This window comes from Bufo bufo, chromosome 9 (assembly GCF_905171765.1).
Source record: "Bufo bufo chromosome 9, aBufBuf1.1, whole genome shotgun sequence".
NCBI lineage: Eukaryota > Metazoa > Chordata > Amphibia > Anura > Bufonidae > Bufo > Bufo bufo.
In genome coordinates, this window is record NC_053397.1 from 194,091,807 (window position 1) to 194,114,820 (window position 23,014).

Here is a 23,014-nt window from a genome sequence, read left to right on the forward strand (position 1 = left end):
CTTGATTCATTTTTCCATCTCATTATACACTTCTCGTTTCCATGGTTATGACCACCTTGTAATCCAGCAGCGGTGGATTCTTATAGTGTGCAAGCACGGCCACCGCTGATGGATTGCAGGGTGGTCGTAACCATGGAAATGAGAAGTTTATAATGAGAAGGAAAAATGAATCAAGCCAGGAAATAAGGCAATATGGACAATCACAATACATTAGTAAAAGCCTTGTATTAACTCTACATGATAAATGCCATTTTCTGAAGTGAGACAACCCCTTTAATTATTGCTAAAAGGGTTATTCTAATGCTACATTCTAATGGGAATTGTTATTATAGCAATGGAATGGAAATGTATGGGGAAAAAATGGTTTACTAACTGGCAGATCTGGTTGGGTTAACAGGGCGATAGACTTGGTCCGCCCCCAGGTTAGTTAGATAGTCTTAGCTGAGCAGAGCAAGAGATAAGACCTACAAGTGCAAGTTCCTGCAAAGTAGGCCCAGAGAGAAGCCTCCTCCGGAAGACTCCATTCATGAGACTGAAAAGTTGCCATGGAGTTACTTAACCACCTCAGCTCCCCTAGCTTAAACCCCCTTAATGACCAGACCACTTTTTACAATTCTGCACTACACTTCTTTCACGGTTTATTGCTCGGTCATGCAACTTACCACCCAAATGAATTTTACCTTTTCTTCTCACTAATAGAGCTTTCATTTGGTGGTATTTCATTGCTGCTGACATTTTTACTTTTTTTGTTATTAATCGAAATTGACCGAAATTTTTGCAAAAAAATGACATTGTTCACTTTCAGTTTTAAAATGTTCAAATAAAACTACATTTCTATATACATTTTTCTCTAAATTTATTGTTCTACATGCCTTTGATAAAAAAAAATGCAATAAGTGTATATTTATTGGTTTGCGCAAAAGTTATTGCGTTTACAAACTATGGTAGAAAAATGTGAATTTCCGCATTTTAAAGCAGCTCTGACTGTCTGAGCACCTGTCATGTTTCCTGAGGTTCTACAATGCCCAGACAGTAAAAAACACCCCACAAATGACCCAATTTCGAAAAGTAGACACCCTAAGGTATTCGCTGATGGGCATAATGAATTCATAGAAGTTTTTATTTTTTGTCACAAGTTAGCGGAAAATTATGATTTTTTTTTCTTTTTTTTTTCTTACAAAGTCTTATATTCCACTAACTTGTGACAAAAAATAAAAACTTCCATGAACTCACTATGCCCATCACGAAATACCTTGGGGTGTCTTCTTTCCAAAATGGGGTCACTTGTGGGGTATTTATACTGCCCTGCCATTTTAGGGGACCTAAAGCGTGAGAAGAAGTCTGGAATCCAAATGCCTAAAAAATGCCCTGTGAAATCATAAAGGTGCTCTTTAGAATTTGGGCCCCTAGGCTACAAAAAAGTGTCACACATGTGGTATCGCCGTACTTAGAAGAAGTAGGGCAATGTGTTTTGGGGTGTATTTTTACATATACCCATGCTGGGTGAGAGAAATATCTCTCTAAAAGTAAACTTTTCCCATTTTTTTATACAAAGTTGTCATTTTAGAGAGATATTTCTCTCACCCAGCATGGGTATATGTAAAAAGACACCCCAAAACACATTGCCCAACTTCTCCTGAGTACGACGATACCACATGTGTGACACTTTTTTGCAGCCTGGCAAAGGGGCCCAAATTCTAAAGAGCACCTTTAGGATTTCACAGGGCATTTTTTAGGCAATTGGATTCCAGACTTCTTCTCAAGCTTTAGGGCCCCTAAAATACCAGGGCAGTATAAATACCCCACAAGTGAGCCCATTTTGGAAAGAAGACACTCCAAGGTATTCCGTGAGGGGCATGGCGAGTTCCTAGAATATTTTTTTTTTGGCACAAATTAGCGGAAAATGATTTTTATTTTTTTTTTCTCTTACAAAGTCTCATAATCCACTAACTTGTGACAAAAAATAAAATTTTACATGAACTCGCCATGCCCCTCACGAAATACCTTGGGGTGTCTTCTTTCCAAAATGGGGTCACATGTGGGGTATTTATACTGCCCTGGCATTTTAGGGGCCCTAAAGCGTGAGAAGAAGTCTGGAATAAAAAATGTCTAAAAATTTTTAAGCATTTGGATTCCGTGAGGGGTATGGTGAGTTCATGTGAGATTTTATTTTTTGTCACAAGTTAGTGGAATATGAGACTTTGTAAGAAAAAACAAAAAAACAAAAAATCTATTTCCGCTAACTTGTGACAAAAAAAAAAATCTTCTATGAACTCGCCATGCCCCTCAAAAGTGATCTTTTTATAGCGCCGCAGCAATTTTACAGTGTTTTTGCAGTGATCAGAAAAAATAAAATTTCTGTCACTGCAGTGGGGCGGACTGAACGCAAGTGTGCGCACAAGATCAGGCCTTTTTTGTAGAGCCTATAGAACATGTGCTATTCTTGTCCGCAATTGCGGACAAGAAAAGGCATTTTCTATATGTTCTGGCAATGTGCGGATCCGCACAATGCGGAAAGCACATTGCCGGTGTCCGTGTTTTGCGGATCCGCGGTGTCCGTGTTTTGCGGATCCGCGGATCCGCAAAACACATACGGACGTCTGAATAGAGCCTTACAGGAAGGTGATCCGATCCGTGGATCCGCGGATCCGCAAAACACATATGGACGTCTGAATGGAGCCTTACAGGGGGGTGATCAATGACAGGGTGATCAGGGAGTCTAATATGGGGTGATCAGGGGTTACTAAGGGGTTAATAAGTGACGGGGGGTGTAGTGTAGTGGTGTTTGGTGCTACTTTACAGAGCTGCCTGTGTCCTCTGGTGCTCGATCCAAGCAAAAGGGACCACCAGAGGACCAGGTAGCAGGTATATTAGATGCTGTTAACAAAACAGCGTCTAATATACCTTTCAGGGGTTAAAAAAATTGCATCTACAGCCTGCCAGCGAATGATCGCTGCTGGCAGTCTGTAGATCAGCTCGTTTAACTGCAGCTCCTGTGAACGCGCGCTCCTGTGTGCGCGCGTTCACAGGAAATCTCGCGTCTCGCGAGATGACGCGCCGGCGCGTCCAAAAGGAATGAATCGACCGCCTCCGGAACGCAATCCTGCTGTCACTACCAGAGCTTTGGGACGTTCTCACAGCTCTGTTTCTCCACCCCTGTGATGATGTCACTACTAGAGCTGGGAGGAGTTCTCACAACTCTGTTTACTTTTGGTTTCTTTCACCACAGCTGTCCTTCATGTGTTTGATTTTCCTCTCTTTATATCACCCCTCCTCCTATGATAGGATGTGGATTATAGTTCTCACTTCAGTTGTAGCTCTGGCTTTAGTTTCTTCACTTGTAGCTATCAGTTCACTGGACCTGTGTTCTGCTGCAGCTAGCACTCCGGATATTGCCAGCCTGTCCTTGGATCCGTCTTCTCTGCGGCTGCAACACCGTCAGCTAAGTGTGCAGACATTGTTGTGTTCCTGTTTATTTTCTGACTGGATCTGAGGTGGCCACGGTTCCCTCCATATACTGAGTAGGGCACTGGTGGCCGTGCCCCTTCCACTATTGTAGGGGTTACAGTGGTCATTAGTCTTAGGCACGTGGGCATGCCTCTTTCCGCCATTTGGATCCGGGCATGTGCTTTAGCAGAATAGGGAGAGCGTTGAGGGTCGGACAGGGGTCACCCGTTATCCTCCCTAGTTCTGGGTCCAGTCAGTAGCTCTGTACTGTGTATAACTATTGTTGCCCACATACAGCCGTGACATTATAATCCACCAAAACCGTCCTTTTTTGACATGGATCCGCTTTCTGGCCTGGTTGACCGCATGCAGGGTCTTTCTTTGGAAGTAGCGGATCTCCGTCAATCTATGACTCAGCTTCAAGCATTGGGCCCTGCTCCGGCTCATGGAGTCTGTTGCGAGCCAAAGGTCTCACTTCCGGAGACGTTCTCCGGGGGCAGTGAGAATTTTGTTCGTTTCAGAGAGGCATGCAAACTCCATTTTTGCTTGTGTCCTCACTCTTCTGGTAATCAAGAGCAGAGGGTGAGGATTGTCATCTCCCTGCTCAGGGGTAATGCTCAGACTTGGGCTTTTTCGCTGCCATCAGGGGATCCCTCCCTTCGATCCGTGGAGGGATTTTTTGTGGCCCTGGGGCAGATTTATGATGACCCGGATCGTGTTGCTCTGGCCGAATCTAACCTACGTGTTTTATGCCAGAACAAATGGTCTGCGGAGCTTTATTGTTCTGAATTTCGGAGATGGGCAGCTGATTCGGGTTGGAATGATGCTGCACTCCGGAGTCAGTTCTGTCATGGTCTCTCGGAGAGATTAAAAGATGCGTTTGCTTTCCATGAGAGACCAACGTCCTTAGAGTCTGCCATGTCATTGGCGGTACGCCTTGACAGGCGTCTAAGAGAAAGAAACGAGACCTCTCTGTCCAGCCATTGTCAGTCTAGGGGAAGTGGTGCGGACTCATTCAGTGTGCAGGGGCCTCATCCTGTCTCGCTCCCCTCTGAGGAGGAGCCCATGCAGCTAGCTCGACTTGCCCCTGATAAAAGAGGATTTAGTCCTCAGAGTATGGTCTGTTTTTGTTGTGGGGGCATAGGTCATTTGGCAAATGTTTGTCCATCTAGGAGATTCTTGAACCGTACTAAGAGCGATAATAAGAGAAAAATCTCAAAAGGTAAATCATCAAGTTCTGCTTCATCTGCTACTTTGGGCAAAGTTGATGTAGGATTTGATGCTTTTCCTCTGACCTGCAGTTCCCGTTTTCTCCTGTCTGCCAGGGTGGCGCTAGAGAGCAAAGTCATTTCTTGTGAGATTTTTGTCGATAGTGGAGCGGCCGTCAATCTTATTGACACTCAATTTGTAGCCATGCATGGTTTTCAGGTTTGCACATTAGATAAAGATATACCTGTTTTTGCTATTGACTCTGCTCCACTCTCGCAGAGATCTCTGAAAGGCATTGTTCACAATATCCGGCTAGCTGTAGGTGACACTCATGTGGAGGATATATCTTGTTTTGTCCTTAACGGATTGCCGTCTCCTCTAGTTTTGGGGTTACCCTGGCTCACTAGACATAACCCCACTATTGATTGGCAAGGAAGGCAAATAAATGAGTGGAGTGACTTTTGTAGAGAGAATTGTCTCACAGCGACTTTTGCAGAGGTGTCTACTAAAACGGTGCCATCATTTCTCTCTGATTTCTCGGACGTGTTTTCCGAGAGCGGTGTTCAGGAGCTACCTCCTCACCGGGAGTTTGACTGTCCCATTAACCTCATTCCCGGCGCCAAGCTGCCAAAAGCACGCCTCTACAATCTCTCACAACCGGAAAGAATCGCTATGCGAACTTACATCTCCGAGAGTCTCGAAAAGGGGCATATTCGTCCCTCAAAGTCACCTGTGGCCGCGGGTTTTTTTTTTGTTAAAAAGAAAGATGGCTCTCTGAGACCTTGCCTAGATTTTAGGGAGCTGAACCGTATCACGATTCGCGATCCCTATCCCCTTCCTCTGATCCCGGACCTCTTCAATCAAATTGTTGGGGCCAAGGTGTTTTCCAAATTGGATTTGAGAGGCGCGTACAACCTGGTCAGGGTCAGAGAGGGGGATGAATGGAAAACGGCCTTTAATACCCCTGACGGGCATTTCGAGAATCTCGTTATGCCTTTCGGCCTGATGAATGCTCCGGCCGTCTTTCAGCATTTTGTTAATAGTATTTTCTATCATTTAATGGGGAAATTTGTTTTGGTGTATCTTGATGATATTTTGATTTTTTCCCCTGATGTTCAGACCCATCAGGATCATCTTTTTCAGGTTCTGCAGATTCTGCGGGAAAATAAATTGTACGCCAAGCTGGAGAAATGTCTTTTTATGGTATCGGAGATTCAATTTCTGGGTTTTCTCCTCTCTGCTTCTGGTTTTCGCATGGATCCCGAGAAGGTCCGTGCTGTACTTGAGTGGGAGCTTCCTGAGAATCAGAAGGCATTGATGCGCTTTCTGGGTTTTGCGAACTATTACAGAAAGTTCATTTTGAATTATTCCTCTGTTGTCAAACCCCTCACTGACATGACAAAAAAGGGGGCGGATTTTTCCTCTTGGTCGGAGGAGGCGCTTGCAGCCTTTTCTAAGATTAAAGAGAATTTTGCGTCTGCTCCCGTCTTGGTGCATCCCGATGTTTCCTTACCTTTTATTGTTGAGGTGGATGCTTCCGAGGTGGGTGTGGGTGCGGTTTTGTCCCAGGGCCCTTCCCCTGCCAAGTGGCGACCCTGTGCCTTTTTCTCTAAAAAACTCTCCCCGGCAGAGAGAAACTATGATGTGGGCGATAGGGAGTTGTTGGCCATCAAGTTGGCTTTCGAGGAATGGCGCCATTGGTTGGAGGGGGCCAGGCACCCTATCACCGTTTTTACCGACCATAAGAATCTGGCATACTTGGAGTCGGCCAGGCGTATGAATCCGAGACAGGCCAGATGGTCTCTGTTCTTCTCCAGATTTAATTTTGTTGTTACATTCCGACCTGGGATAAAAAATGTGAAGGCTGATGCTCTCTCTCGCTGTTTTCCGGGAGGAGGAAACTCTGAGGACCCGGGTCCCATTTTGGCGGAGGGGGTAGTTGTTTCTGCTCTATATTCTGATTTGGAGGCCGAGGTCCAGGCTGCCCAGACTGAGACACCTGCCCGTTGTCCTTCTGGGAAGTTGTTCGTGCCTCCTGAGCTACGTCACAAACTCTTTAAGGAGCATCATGATACGGTTCTTGCTGGTCACCCCGGGAGTAGAGCCACGGTGGATCTCATTGCTCGGAGATTTTGGTGGCCGGCTCTTCGTAAGTCGGTGGAGGGTTTTGTGGCTGCTTGTGAGACGTGCGCTCGCGCTAAGGTCCCTCGTTCACGGCCTTCAGGTTCCCTTCTCCCGTTACCCATTCCTTCCCGTCCTTGGACACACCTGTCCATGGACTTTATCACGGATCTTCCTCGTTCCTCGGGGAAGTCGGTGATCCTGGTGGTGGTGGACCGTTTTAGCAAGATGGCTCATTTCGTACCTTTCCCTGGTTTACCTAATGCTAAAACGTTGGCGCAAGCTTTTGTCGACCATATTGTTAAATTGCACGGCATTCCCTCTGATATTGTTTCCGATAGAGGCACGCAGTTTGTGTCCAGGTTCTGGAAGGCTTTCTGTTCTCGCCTGGGGGTTCGGCTGTCCTTCTCTTCTGCTTTTCATCCGCAGTCGAATGGTCAGACTGAGCGCCTCAATCAGAATCTGGAGACATATTTGCGCTGTTTTGTTTCAGAGAACCAGGAGGATTGGTGTTCATTTCTCCCTCTTGCCGAGTTTGCTCTGAACAACCGTCGTCAGGAATCTTCTGATAAGTCACCATTCTTTGGTGCATATGGGTTCCATCCACAGTTTGGGACATTCTCGGGTGGGGCTCTTTCTGGTTTACCGGAGGAGGAGAGATTTTCCTCGTCTTTGTCTACCATTTGGCAAAAGATTCAGGGTAATCTTAAAAAGATGAGTGAGAGGTATAAGCGTGTGGCTGATAAGAGACGTGTGCCTGGTCCGGACCTGAATGTGGGTGATCTGGTGTGGTTGTCTACTAGAAACATTAAGTTGAAGGTTCCCTCCTGGAAATTGGGTCCCAAGTTTATTGGGCCTTATAAAATCTTGTCAGTCATCAATCCTGTTGCCTTCCGTCTTGATCTTCCACGGGTTTGGAAGATACATAATGTATTTCACAGATCTCTCTTAAAACCATATGTCCAGCCCACGGTACCCTCCTCTTTGCCTCCTCCTCCGATTTTGGTTGATGGCAATCTGGAGTTTGAGGTTTCCAGAATTGTGGACTCTCGCATGGTCCGCGGTTCTCTTCAGTACCTCGTTCATTGGAAGGGTTATGGTCCTGAGGAGAGGATGTGGGTTCCGGTGTCGGACATTAAAGCCACTCGCCTCATCAGGGCATTTCATAGGGCTCATCCTGAGAAGGTGGGTCCTGGGTGTCCGGAGTCCACCCGTAGAGGGGGGGGGTACTGTCACTACCAGAGCTTTGGGACGTTCTCACAGCTCTGTTTCTCCACCCCTGTGATGATGTCACTACTAGAGCTGGGAGGAGTTCTCACAACTCTGTTTACTTTTGGTTTCTTTCACCACAGCTGTCCTTCATGTGTTTGATTTTCCTCTCTTTATATCACCCCTCCTCCTATGATAGGATGTGGATTATAGTTCTCACTTCAGTTGTAGCTCTGGCTTTAGTTTCTTCACTTGTAGCTATCAGTTCACTGGACCTGTGTTCTGCTGCAGCTAGCACTCCGGATATTGCCAGCCTGTCCTTGGATCCGTCTTCTCTGCGGCTGCAACACCGTCAGCTAAGTGTGCAGACATTGTTGTGTTCCTGTTTATTTTCTGACTGGATCTGAGGTGGCCACGGTTCCCTCCATATACTGAGTAGGGCACTGGTGGCCGTGCCCCTTCCACTATTGTAGGGGTTACAGTGGTCATTAGTCTTAGGCACGTGGGCATGCCTCTTTCCGCCATTTGGATCCGGGCATGTGCTTTAGCAGAATAGGGAGAGCGTTGAGGGTCGGACAGGGGTCACCCGTTATCCTCCCTAGTTCTGGGTCCAGTCAGTAGCTCTGTACTGTGTATAACTATTGTTGCCCACATACAGCCGTGACACCTGCGTTAGGCGGTCCGCAGGCGGTTAACCAAGAGACTACAGCTTAGAGAAAGAGAACAGACACTCATAAAAGGTGTAGAACCCCCAAAGCCATGCAGGATAAAGGCAGTAATGTACTGCTTGTTTAAGGCACAAAGACTTTACTGCTGTGAAAAGGCCTCTTGCACCCACCACACTTTGAAAAGAACTAGACATTGGGATTTAAGATCCGCAATCCTCAGCCTTAGAATTACAGAGGGAGTTTATGGGAACGGAATACCATGCCTGTGCTTATCTTGGAAAGTGGTAAAGTGTATTTAGAGTGAGAACTAGGGACTACTACTGCCATCATTTCCGCAGCCCATACACAGATATTAGGGAAAAGTAAGCTCTGTGATATACCTCAGGACTATGCCAATTGCTGTTATATGTAATGCAACTCTTATCATCTACTCAGCAAAGACAGGCTCTATTTATTGCAACCAACTGGCCTGATTATTGACTCCACATCCGTCCACTGACCTCCGCATTTATCCTCCTTCCTTGCACCCTACCAACTACCTACCATTAAGGGCACTCTAACTACCACCAGGCAGAAGCCCCAGAAGGTCAGGGAGTGTCCTCAGGGAAGTGTATGGCCCAGGGAGTGCCAGAGGGAATATTAGCACTGTGAACTGTGAGTACTACTACCGCCATCATAGCCACTAACACTCCTCCTATCCTCGCCCTCCCTCCAGGTTGCTGCAATATGATTGGCACACTTATTTGTAAAGAAAAGCACACAAACATCCAATACATTTAGAACAGGGATATACCTGGGAAGTTAAAGGGGTTGTCGCTCTTAAGAAAATGGCATTTATCTCATAGACAAATACAAGGCACTTACTAATGTATTGTGATTGTCCATATTGCCTCTTTTGCTGGTTGATTCATTTTTCAATCACATTACATGCTGCTTGTTTCCAGGGATTACGACCACCGCTGCAGCGCAGATATGAGGTGGGCACGACGTAAGCTTCTGCGCATGCGTGCCTATGCTCGCTCCCTCGGTCTCGGTCACCAGAGAGGAAGGCGCTTTTTCTTATAGTGGGCAACAGGGGCGTTGCTAGGTTAAAATATTCGGGACCTGGGCCCCTGATGTTTTGTCCCAGTCCCCAAATGTCCTGCCTGCCAGCTAGATGCAACTGTATTGCCATCCCCAGGAAGGAAATACAATTGTAGCTGGCCAGCTAAGACCTGTCCTAGGTTGCTAATATAGCTTGTGTGTTTATACAGTTCCTATCTTTGTGTGTTAAAGACAAAAGCAGAGTTATTTACAGTGACTTCATGTTTGGATGTCATATAATAGTTATATTTTGTGTCCACAGAAGCAGAAAAGATAGTATGCCTTTAAGATTCATTATATGGATGTGAGGTAAGCTCAATGACACAGCAGAAACAACAGAAAGCAAGAGTTAAACTGTTGTTGCTGGGCAGGAGTCTAGACCAATCACAGCCAGCCTCACACACAGCAGGAGTTTTTTTTACCAATCACAGCCAGCCTCACACACAGCCTGTGTGGAAAATTCCCCTAGCAGGAGCTGCTGGAATCATTACACCAGAGGACAGAAGCTGAACAGACATTCACTGCACTAAGAGTTGTGTTTTATGGAAGCAGAGAGGCCAAAATAGGTATTTAACACAGTTATATAATGTTCCTACTGTTAATATAGTGATTAGAACTGTATACTGAACCAGCTATATGTGTATTTACTTACAGTTCCACCAATTGCATACAAACGAACTACTGAGCCATACAATCATACAATCCAAACAAATTGCAACCAAATTGCAAATTGCATACAAACTGCTCAAAGCAACTGCATACTACAAACTGCAAACCAAGTTGAGCAAGTAGAACCTCAGATATACCTCTCAGAGAAATCATAAAGTGCTTAAATAACTTAAAGTTAAAGTTTTATATGAAGAAAAGTTGAAGTTAATAAAGAAGTTATTTCAAGCATTTGGTGTGAGAGTGAGAGTACAGATACGGAAGAGAGAAATATATCCACCATTTTATGTTGAATGACAAGATTGAACAGTTGAACCACCATCTTATGCATACTGCCATTCTATGAATCTTTATACAGAGTAACAAACAGTCTGGTTAGACTAAAAGTCAGAGATATCAGAATTCTTCTAATGCCACGGCGCAAAAGGCACTTCATAGTTCTGCGCCTGCCACAACAATTGAATCTAATGCCCTGCAAGAGCAGAAGGACCTGTGATGACATCACAGTCCATGTGATCAGTTCTAAATGCAGTAGCTTAAAAGGACCTGCCATGATGTCACCATCATGTGACCAGTGCAGGAGAGGACGGCTCAGCAGTGAAGAGAATTCCTGGGAAGAAACTGTGGTGAGGTCTGCTACATGAGGAGAGGTAAGTGAAGGGGTTGATTACTCAGTGTGAGAGGCAGAGCAATGTTTGGAGTTGTAGTTATTTAACTGGGACTGTATGTTAGGGATGAAGGGAGAGAAGTTATTTACATTTGACAGTGGGGTGGAGTGATGTTATTTACATGGTACTGAAAGTTTAGGGGATGGTGTTATTTACATGGGAATGCATGTTGGAGGTGGCTGGGGCAGGGTGATGTTATTTACATGGGACTATATGTTGAAAGTGGCTGTGGGAGGGAGTGATATTATTTACATGGGGCTGAATGTTGAGGGGTTATGTTATTTACATGGGACTGCATGTTGGAGGTGGCTGGGGAGGGGGTGATTTTATTTATATGGGACTGTATGTTGAAGGTGTCTGGGGGAGAGAGTGATGTTATTTACAGTACAGACCAAAAGTTTGGACACACCTTCTCATTCAAAGAGTTTTCTTTATTTTCATGACTATGAAAATTGTAGATTCACACTGAAGGCATCAAAACTATGAATTAACACATGTGGAATTATATACATAACAAACAAGTGTGAAACAACTGAAAATATGTCATATTCTCGGTTCTTCAAAGTAGCCACCTTTTGCTTTGATTACTGCTTTGCACACTCTTGGCATTCTCTTGATGAGCTTCAAGAGGTAGTCCCCTGAAATGTTTTTCACTTCACAGGTGTGCCCTGTCAGGTTTAATAAGTGGGATTTCTTGCCTTATAAATGGGGTTCGGACCATCAGTTGCATTGAGGAGAAGTCAGGTGGATACACAGCTGATAGTCCTACTGAATAGACTGTTAGAATTTGTATTATGCCAAGACAAAAGCAGCTAAGTAGAGAAAAACGAGTGGCCATCATTACTTTAAGAAATGAAGGTCAGTCAGTCAGCCGAAAAATTGGGAAAACTTTGAAAGTAAGGACTATTTGACCATGAAGGAGAGTGATGGGGTGCTGCGCCAGATGACCTGGCCTCCACAGTCACCGGACCTGAACCCAATCAAGATGGTTTGGGGTGAGCTGGACCACAGAGTGAAGGCAAAAGGGCCAACAAGTGCTAAGCATCTCTGGGAACTCCATCAAGACTGTTGGAAGACCATTTCAGGGGACTATCTCTTGAAGCTCATCAAGAGAATGCCAAGAGTGTGCAAAGCAATAATCAAAGCAAAAGTTGGCTACTTTGAAGAACCTAGAATATGACATCTTTTCAGTTGTTTCACACTTGTTTGTTATGTATATAATTCCACATGTGTTAATTCATAGTTTTGATGCCTTCATAGTCATGTAAATAAAGACAACTCTTTGAATGAGAAGGTGTGTCCAAACTTTTGGTCTGTACTGTACATGGGACTGAAATTTGAGGGGGTAATGTTATTTACATGGGACTGTATGTTTAAGGTGGCTGGGGAGGGGGTGATGTTATTTACATGGGACTGAAATTTGAGGGGGTAATGTTATTTATGTGGGACTGTACATTGGAGTTGGCAGGAGAGATGGTGTGATATTATTTACATGGGACTGTATTTTGGTAGGGGGCTGTAGATAGAAAGAGATGTTATTTACATGGGACTGTATATTGGAGGGGTTTGGAGAGATGGTGTGATGGTATTTACATGGCACTCTATGGCGGAGAAGGTAAATAATGTTATTTACATTGGACTGTATGGTGGAGGGGCTGAGGAATTATAATTTCTGAGGACACTAAAGGGAGAAATATAACTACAGGGGCACAGTATAAATGTTGGGAGTGCTTCAGGGTGAGCATTATAACAGTAATGAGCAATATAAATACTGGGGGCACTTCAGGGCGAGCATTATAACAGTGCGGGGAGATATAAATACTGGGTGTACTGTAAAGGCATTATAACAGTAGGGGGCAATATAAATTCTGGGGGCACTGTAGAGGCATTATAACAGTAGGGGGTCGATATAAATACTAGGGCACTTCAGGGTGAGCATTATAACAGTAGGTGGGCGATATAAATACTGGGGGACTGTAGGGGCATTTTAAATCCAGGGGACATTAGGCGTTCTTATTATTACTGGGGGCTCTATAGGAGGGAGTTATAGATCCACATTACTTCTACTAAGAGTACTGTGGGAGGCCTTATTACTACTGAGGGGTCTGTAGAGAGCATTATTACCACTGGGGGAACAATAGGGGGCCTTATTTCTACTGGGGGCTCTGTAAGGACATTATTAATACCGGAGGGCTCTTCTACTAATGGAGGCACTCTTGGGGGCACTGTAGGGGGCAGTATTACTAATGAGGGCATTCTAGAAGGGAATTACTATTGGTTTTACTATGAGGAGCACCATTACTATGGGGAAGATTATCTGTATGGCACTCATTTTTCTTCAAGATAGTATTTGAGGGTACAGAAAAGTGAGGAAGCTAAAGATGTCTGTGTGTCACACTCTGCAGAGACGAGGGGGCTGAGAGAAGTTGTACGGACTAAATGGAGAAGATTATGACAGAGAAGATCTACATCAGAGGAGACGTCACCTGGGAGGCCCTGGATGTGACAGGTATGTGCTGCTGTATAAAGTACAGGAAAATGTCTTCAATGCTAGTGTTCGTGGGGGAGGATGGGGGGGCAGTTGGTTGACTTAGATTAGAGAGTTGGGCCATATTCATTGGGGCTTGGGCCCCGGATCTTTTGAGACTCTAGCAACACCACTGGTGTGCAAGCTCAATCACCGCTTCTGGATTACAGGGTGGTCGTTACCAAGGAAACCAGAAGTGTATAACGAGATGGAAAAAATTAATGAAGCCAGCAAAAGAGGCAATATGGAGAATCACAGTACATTAGTAAATGGCTTGTATTAACTTTTTCTACTTGATAAACGCTGTTTCCTGAAGTGAGACAACACCTTTAATCCTACCAATTCCAAAAAAAAAAAAAGGGACAAATACGGAACTCAGAGCACAATACACAGCAAGAACAAATACAAAACAGAAACAAAAATGGAACAAATTCTTAAAAATAAAAACTGTATTGTGCATCTATTTTTGAGCACTGAGACTGTAATAAAAAGCGGAGGAAAATAAGAGCCAAGGTATGCTGCTGATATGATATATAACATACCAACAAAAGAAAAGGCATCTTAATGTTATCATTAAAATCAACCATTCTTTAAAAGGAACCTGTCACCATAAAAATGCAGTCAAATCTGCAGGCGGCATGTTACAGAGCAGGAGGAGCTGAGCAGATTGATATATATATATATATGTGTGTGTGTTTATGGTAAACGATTCAGTACAGCATGTATTTTCTTCATCTAGATATCTGCCCTTTCTAGGTTTAGGAGTCTAGTGGGCGGTCCCCACTCAGTGACTAACAGCTATCTCCAGATACAGCTAAGAAGGACCACCCATCAGACTCTTAACCATAGAAGCAGCAGAGATTTAGATAAAGAAATCTGCTCAGCTCCTCCTGCGCTATAACACATGCCGCCTGCACATTGCACTGCATTTTCATGGTGACAGGGTCCCTTTAAGGACTCATTTACATGACTGTATGTATTTTGCAGTCCGCAAAACACGGATCCGGAGAAATACTCATGACGTCCGTGTTACATCCATATTGCGTTATTTAAATTTTTTTGCAGACCCATTGTAACAATGCCTATCCTTGTCCACAAAACGGACAAAAATAGGACAAGTCCTATCTTTTTTGCAGAACGCTTATGCAGACATACCTAAACGGAATGCACAAGGAGTCATTTCCGTTTTTGTTTTTTTTGCATACCCATTGAAGTGAATGGTTCCGCATATGGACCACACAAAAAAAGAACAGCATGAGCTCTAACTCTGAGAAGCTGACATGAGCTCCAGCAGTTGAGATAAAACTCCGAGCAGTTTCATAGGCAATCCTCAGTTTTTGTTTGTATTGATGTAACTTGCTTGTTACTTATATAATTGCTTTTCTATTTGCTTCACACTTTACTGAATGATTTCACAGCTCTTCACTGCACTCATTTGCTGCATTATTTTTGGTATCCTCTCCACTAACGTCATATAAGTTAGTGCCCATGCTATAATACATGCAGTAGCATTGTCCTATCCTTTACAGCAGAGGTCTCTAACCTGTGGCTGTTATGAAACTACAACTCCCAGGATGCACTGGCAGCTGGAGACCACAGGTTATAGAACACATCTCTAGAGTAACTGTTCTGTTTGGTAACCAGGGGTCAGTATCCTCCTGCATTCCAGCTGTGGTGAAACTACAGTTCCCAGCATGCACACCTACTGTTCTCGGGACACCCATAAAAGTGAATGAAAAATTATGGGAGTTGTAGTTTCACAACAGCTGGAGTGCAGGAGGTTGCTGATCCCTGGACAAATACATCTTCTAACATTGTCTATGCTAGGGTTCCCCTATACAGTATATCACATATTTGATATATAACAGTCACTTACATATTACATTCATAGATCTACACTTAAAGGGGTTACCAACAGGATAGGTGATCGGTGCCCAACTGCTGGTACCCCCAACGATCTCAAGAACTTGGGGATATTTATGCCCAATCCTATGCACATGTGATAAAAACTTTTCATAGGATAACCTTATTAAGAAAATTAGACTCTTAAAATTCAGCTCAGGAAGACTTTGTTCTGCAAAGGAGCCTCCATTGGAGATTCCATTAAGAATGCTGGACAAAACAGTCCAACGTCAGTGGGGTCCGTCAGGTGCCTTTGGTGTCTGTCGTGGGACATCTCATTTTTGTGAGCGAAATGAACATTGCAGAGGTGAACAGAGCCTTAGTCGCTGCAATGTGGAACACATGTCTATTTTTCCAGGTCACAGCAACTGTATATCCTGCATTTCCTAATCTCGTGGTCTGCCTAGAAACACACTGAAGATCATGTCAGATAATATAAATACATATTACGATACTCTCTATGTCTTTGCTTTGAGGTTACCAACATCAAACCTGTCCCCTCTGCCATCACTATAATGTCGTTTCCTGAGTAGAGACTCCTAAGCACATCTCAGGGGATTCCCACACCATCAGTGAGAAGAATAAATCAGGACAGCTTGCCATATATTACTGTATGATTTGTCCTGCTGAATAGTTACTTCAATCACCATGTCATCTATTCCATGAATAAGTTGTCTCCTCTCCTATGTAAAGAAGCGTGTACTCAGGCAACTTTATCAAATTCACTAGTTCAGAGCAGAGCCACAAATGATATCATAGAAGTCCTCACAGAGATCTCAAAGTCACTATTGTACAGCAGAATGGGTTACCAGTCACTGACATCCAGCTGTCCTCTTTGATACCTTCTAGATAAAGTCTTAAAGGCATCTCAGGAAAATTACAAATCACTTACATCCCCCTGTCCTCTATGGTGCCTCCTAGATAAAGTCTTAAAGACATTTCAGGTAACTTATATGATACTTATATACACCTGTCATCTATGGTGCCTCATAAATAAAGTCTAAAATACATCACATAAGTCACTTACATCTATGTGTCCTCTATGGTGCCTTCTAGATAAAGAAGTCTAAAAGACATCTCAGGTAACTTGTACATCAGTTACATCCACCTGTCCTCTATGGTGTCTCCTAGATAAAGAAGTCTTAAAGACATCTTACAATTACTTACATCTTCTATGGTGCCTACTAAATAAAGTCTTAAAAACATCTCAGGTAACTTATAAGTCACTTGCCTGATCCTGTCCGCGCACTTTCTACTACATTGTCTTCCAAGTAAAGACAGGTAGCCTATATCTATTTACTAGCGTAGAGCAGTGTAAGCATCTAATATTATCTAAGTCCTGTCCTGAAGCTCAATTTTCCCAACCTGTCCTCCGATGAAGAAGCAGTTCCAAGTCAAATCCATTCAGCAGGGCCCAGCAGTGAGAGACATCTCCCCTCCTCCCCTTTATCTATCATTTATCCTAGACAACTATGACACATGACTAATTATCCTAAGATCATATCACAGAAGAATATTCTCTACATACCCTTCATCAGAATTTCTCAGACGTCTCTTTCAGTTGATTGATAAACTCTCAACACCTTCAGTTTGCTGAACACCCATGAGCTCAGTACAGACAGAATACAAATGAATAAGCAATACTTGTTTGCCTTGATCTGGAAAATTACTCAATAGTCAGTGCATCTCATTTTGCTGGGCTTGTATTAGTTACAGCATCCTACTGCACGCAAGTGACCTACCTGAAGACTTCTGCTAGGTTGGTCTTGCAAGCTCTCTCGTTTTGGTCTCCTGTCTCCTCTACGACCAGATCCTTCTGTCCTTTTATCTCATTTTTTCTCTTGTGTTCCCCTCTGCCCCCTCCCGGAGCCCCTTTTTCTGTTCCCCTTCCTCCTATTCATAGGATCTCCTATTTATTTTTTTTTCCTTTTGTTTTTTTAATTTCAGACTCCTCCCTACACGCTATGAAACCCCCCTCTCTCTGAAGCAGGTCCCTATTCAGGTGGGCTTTTCATATCAGGATGATCTAATCCTCTCTCCTTCAGTCTGCATTAAACTACGTTCACTCACGACTTGTTTTGATGATAGCAATTTTTTTCCTTTTTTCTTTTTTTTTTGGAAATCCCTGAGAACATGTCTGTTTTCACACCTGCCTGTCCTGTGAGCAACAAACCACAGTTACCAAGTACAAAAATAAAATCTCCATGCCCCTCTCCAGACCCCCACACCGGGCTCTGATTTACATTTGCACATACTGTACTACTTTATTCATTCGGCTGGAGAAGAAGAAGAAGAAAGAAGAAAAAAAATAGAAACACGAGCAAGAGAGAGAAAAGAAAAAAAAGATAGTGGAAAAGACACATGGAGGTGTTGCTAAAACAAACAGAGAGGAGAAGAAAAAGTATATTCAAGCAGAAGCAATTATGTGTTTGATGGAAATAAAATAGAGGATAAACACAGTGGTCACTTCATATTTGTGGAATAAAGATTAAGACCTGGCTTTGTAGCCGGTGCCAATTCACATAGGCTTGCCCATTCCATCTTGGCGCAGAAGTTCAGAAGTGATTGATTATGCGCCGGGTTTCTCAGAGAAGTAGGGCCATTTCTTGTGAAAGAGCTCACACTCTAATATAGGTCTAAAGGGGAGGCATGACCACACTTGTTCTTGTAGTCTGCCCCTCAAATCATCGAGGGGGGGGGTAAGAATAGAGAAGCAAAGTCGGAAGGGGGTGTTACGAAGGAGTTGCAGAGCAGAAGAAGGTGGTGGGCACTAGCTAGGACAGAGATGCAGGGTCACCAGTTCACAGACACAGACAGTCAGCCGTGCGTGGGAGGACATCACCTCATTCATAAAAGCAGCAGCAGCAGCATGCTCTTACCTAGGCTTGCAGTTGCTTATATTACCTAGATTGGCACAGGGTTATCCTCCTGCAAAGCTTCTCCTGCTGTTCCTACTAATCCATTCATAACAAGTTTGATCATTTCCACATCAAGATCACAGGCTGTTTAGTCTCTTGTCTCTTCCACTCTCCCTCTCTCCCTCTCTCTCTCGTACTCTCCACCCCTTTCTCTCTTTCATTCCCAAGCTCACCACTCTCCACTTTAAATTTTGGCAGCTTAAAGTGAACAACAAAAAATGTTCAAACATCTCAGTGTTTTTCCCATCTCGCAATTCCGTTTTGACATCCCCATTCTGCTCCTCCGAGCTCCTATCTTTTCTTTTCCCTTCCTCCATCCACCCTTTCCTCCCCTCGCCCTGACCCGTCCTTCTCTCCTTTTACCACCATGAACGGGTCGTTATTTATGGCAGCTATCAACGCCGCGTTCATTCATAAAATATTAGTTGATGACGGATGTCGTGCAATCTCGGAAATTCATTTATTTCTTTTTTTGCTTTCTTCCCGCAGACGCAGAATTTATTTGATTATTAACGTCTGGCCCTTCAATGTTCAAAATGGATTATAATGAAATGAACAATTAGCTGGTTCTCGCTCACCACTGTTTAGATTAGCAGGACGCTGGCGCATCGAAGGACTCAACAAATATTTGCTTAAATTGCGTTTTGATGGGAGGATTTCCAGGTACTTACATCACCGGTGATGGAGGCCAAAATGTCGTGGTGATGTTACTTTTCTTGGTGCGGAACGCTTATTCCTGGATTTACTGAGTTCGATCGCAGACTGTGCAGTGTCAACAGACGTAGGACAGTTGTACGGCCATTAACCTAGGACCGCTTCCTTGAAATATGTTTAACTAGGGCCCTAAAGATCAAGTGCTTTTGGTTGCCTCATTTCTCCAATGAGATAATTGACCTTATAACCTTCGTTTCTTAAGGAGAGAACAATAGAAAGTAATCCAGACATCAACACAATAGATGATAGATAGCCTGTATAACAGCAAGATGACCGCCATCTCAATGCTAGACTTTCAGTGTAATGTGTTGGGGGAGAGCACAGAGCAGTGCATTTTTTTGCAAAACATAAAGGTCTAGATTGTGCTGAATTCCTGTTTCTCCTTATAGACATTGATAAACAGTTACCTGGTCTTCATTTTTCCATTTTTTTTAAATCAGAAATATTTGCATAAATCAGTAGTACAAGAGACTATAAGAAACTTTATAATATATCTTACAAGAGAAAAATGACTTGTCCTCCATTTATCGGCCACTTCTAAATACCCCAGCCTCCTGTATTGATTATTCACTGTCAAAGCTGGTAAATTCCATCATGAGAGGGGCAGAGATAAGACGGATTGTCATATTCACTGAGGCATCTAATCGTGAATTTTTATCGCGAATATCGACACTACGAGAATTTGCGAAGATGTAGAATATAGTGCTATATATTCGTAATCGCAAATATTCTAGATTTTTTTTTCATCAGTAACCTCTCTTCTTGCTCGTGGGCCAATGAGAAGGCTAGAATGTCTTTGTCAGAGCTTAGCACCATCCCTAGCAACCAATAAGAAAGTTGCCTACCCCTTACTATATAAGAAACGCCCCAGCAGCCATTTTCTGCTGTTCTTTGCAGTTCTGAGAGAGAGAGAGCAGTGTCATTGCTGTGCTCTGTGCTTTCATCTGGATCCTATTTCTTAACCAATTACATTAGTTAGTTAGTTAGTTAGTTAGTTAGTTAGTTAGCTCATATATATAATACAGATAGCTAGAGGGAGATAGTCAGTGTAGGTTAGATAGTGATATAGTGTAGCTGATAGGTTCCAGTGCAGGGTGTTAGGTAGTGTGATAGGAATTACTGTTTCTCTGCTGTTCATGCATACATGCTACAGACACAGTGCTGTGATGTCACAACAATACTTAGTGCACCAATAATATCCACTCAGACCTGATAAAATGTGAAGTTGCATGTATTGCACAAAAAATATGCGCATCATTAGTGCAGGTTTGCGCAATCGAGAAAATAATGACTGGAGATCACAAATTCGAGAATTTGCTAATTTATTGCAAATATTATGCAAAAAATTCACAAAATATTGCAAAAAATATTGTACTTAGTACTGCAGAGTAAAAAGGGGTGCAAATGAGCTCTTAACAAGCTCTGCCTCTAATGCCACCAGATGAGGTGCTGGCTTAGTTATGATCCAAGTCATGTCTCTGGGCCTATTTAAAGGGTCGAACATTGACTTATAGGATAGCTGCCTTAAATCTGGTGGCATTAGAGGCAGAGCTTGTATGGCCTATAAGTCCATAAGTCTCCTCACACTGATTAAGGTGCTTTCTCCCCAAGGAAAATTAGTACTGCTGAATAACATCGTCCATGCTGCTCCTGAGGGTGTGCTACAGAGAGACAGGTGATCGGGAACTCCATTTCACTGTGTGCGGTATATGGGAGACACATTAAAGCAGCAAGTCTACACCCCTCTAGAGGTAAGCTCAGGAAAAACTGACCATTAGGGATGCAGTCAGCAGAGAGGTAAACTGGTGAAGAATGCCAAGTACAAGTCAAGGTACACTTTAACTTGCTAAATACTAATTTGAAATCTTGGAAGTCTTAAAGGGGTTATGCCATACTTGATGTCAGGCGTGAACACGTCCTTAATGATCGCAACTTTAAAAAAAATGAACTTAAATCCTTAACTTTAACTTTCACGGATGACCCGTTATACTACCCCCAGCTCCTTGTATTTCTATACCATCCCTAATCATCTCTAATTAAAATTAACAAGGTTGAGAGCTCTAAGCAGCTTAAATATGAACTTCAGCAAGTAAAAAGCATGGAATAAATTCATCCAAAACTGCATTGATTCATGTCAATCTGTTTATGTTCAAGCCCTTGCTTATGGATGTAATTATCATATGACTCTTGAACAAATTTTCCTTTGCGTTTGGAACGAGTTGATAGAACAAGAGTAGAGCGCTGGTACAGTATTCCATAGATATGGTAAACGCACCTGCAGTGATCCAGTGGATCACTGCAGGGGTTAATTTCATGCTACAGAATAAGGGCTTATGCACAAGACCGCAAATCATGGATCCACAAAACATATATCCTGGCCGTGTGCAGCGCCAGAGGCCCACCAGAGGAAATTATTTTGAGGGCCCACCCTCTATTTATATAGGACCTTAAGGGGTCCATTATTGTCAGAGCTTGGGTCCACCGGAGGATCCTCTGTTACCCTGGTGGGCCTGTCTAACCCTGGCCGCATTGAACTCCACCATTTTTTATTCAAACTCCTGTAGAAATGTCTTAGGCTTTGATGCAAAAAGGACAAGCATAGGACATGTTCTATCTTTTTTGCCGGGGCGCTAAACAGACATACGGTTGTGGGCAGCGCTAGTGTGCTTTCCGCATCTTTTGTGGCCCCATGGAAATGAATAGGTCGGATCGCAATTGCGGACAAGAATAGGCATTTTCTATCATAGTGGCATACATGTGCGGAACGCACACTGGCCAGTATCCATGTTTTGCGGATCCGCAATTTGCGGACAGCAAAACACTAATGGTGGTGTAAATGTAGCCTTAAAAGCATGGCTGTAACTATAGCCATAGCAGCCTTAGCACTGGCTGTGGGGTCCAGAGGCTGGGGAAGGGGGGGGGGGGTATCAGATGCAAGAACTTTTTGTAGGGAATAACAGTATGGTGTCTTTTTGCTAAGATGTGAGTTTTCAGATATAGCGTGCTATTATACATGCCTTTAATTCTTGCAACTTATGCTGCTGTTTTAATTTTCTTCTTCATTTTCTTCTTTTTCTATGGGGCCCTATGAAATATGGTTACACCGTTGGTCAGCAGGAAACTATCCTTCCACTATGGAGTTATTATTTAGCATTTTATCAATATAATATTATTACATCATTCAGAAAACTTATTTTCTATCTATCCCAAGTTCATGTTCCAGCAGCCAATAATGGATTGCCAATAGCACTTTTTATCTGATAACCCTCCATTAAGGGGTCATTCCCAGAATCAAAGTGCCAAATGTTGCAATAAGTTTATGTAGCCCCTTTCCCACAGCTCCCGTGTGTAGATATACCTCATACGCATTTGTTACTGAGAGCATTACCACCAGTAAATAATGCCTAGGAGAAGATCAAGGTGAGGTTCACAGTGCACATGGGCTCCACACCAGGAAATTCTCCCCAAGTATTCATCTAACTGCCAATTGACTATTAATGGCAGATATTTCCTATACAAGCAGCATATACATTTCCCTATGTCTGCAGGCACACAGGCTTAAAGGCTATGGACACCTTCAGGGCAATTTTTTTATGATCACATTTCACTAGTTTTTGGGCTAAAAATTTATTTTTTAAAATGTTTGTTTCGGAGCTACAAGGGTTAAACATCAGTCTGCAAGCTTCACAGTCTGTTCTCTTTGAATCCCGTCATCTGACGGCTCTTGTGTCGCTCTTATCTCTGATCTCCTGACCTCAGAAACACTTATTTAAGCCGTACTCTTATCATAGTTAGATAAGAATTGAGCTATAATGAGTGTTTATGAGGTCAGGAGATCAGAGCTACATATAAGCCCTGAGATGACAGAATTCAAAGAAAACA

General features: G+C 43.3%; 1 protein-coding gene across 2 annotated transcripts in view; it reads right to left on the reverse strand.

Annotated features, from left to right (window-relative positions):
- The window catches only part of PAPPA2 (pappalysin 2), a 203,653-nt gene extending 185,133 nt beyond the window's left edge, over window positions 1-18,520 (reverse strand). Inside the window, exon 1 of one of the 2 annotated variants that reach the window (XM_040408294.1) lies at window positions 18,405-18,520. The gene's annotated coding sequence lies outside the window, so the exon portion shown is untranslated. Of the gene's footprint in view, window positions 1-18,379 lie in introns of both variants that reach the window. The other variant, XM_040408293.1, reaches the window with a different exon arrangement.
- Window positions 18,521-23,014: the final 4,494 nt, after the last annotated feature.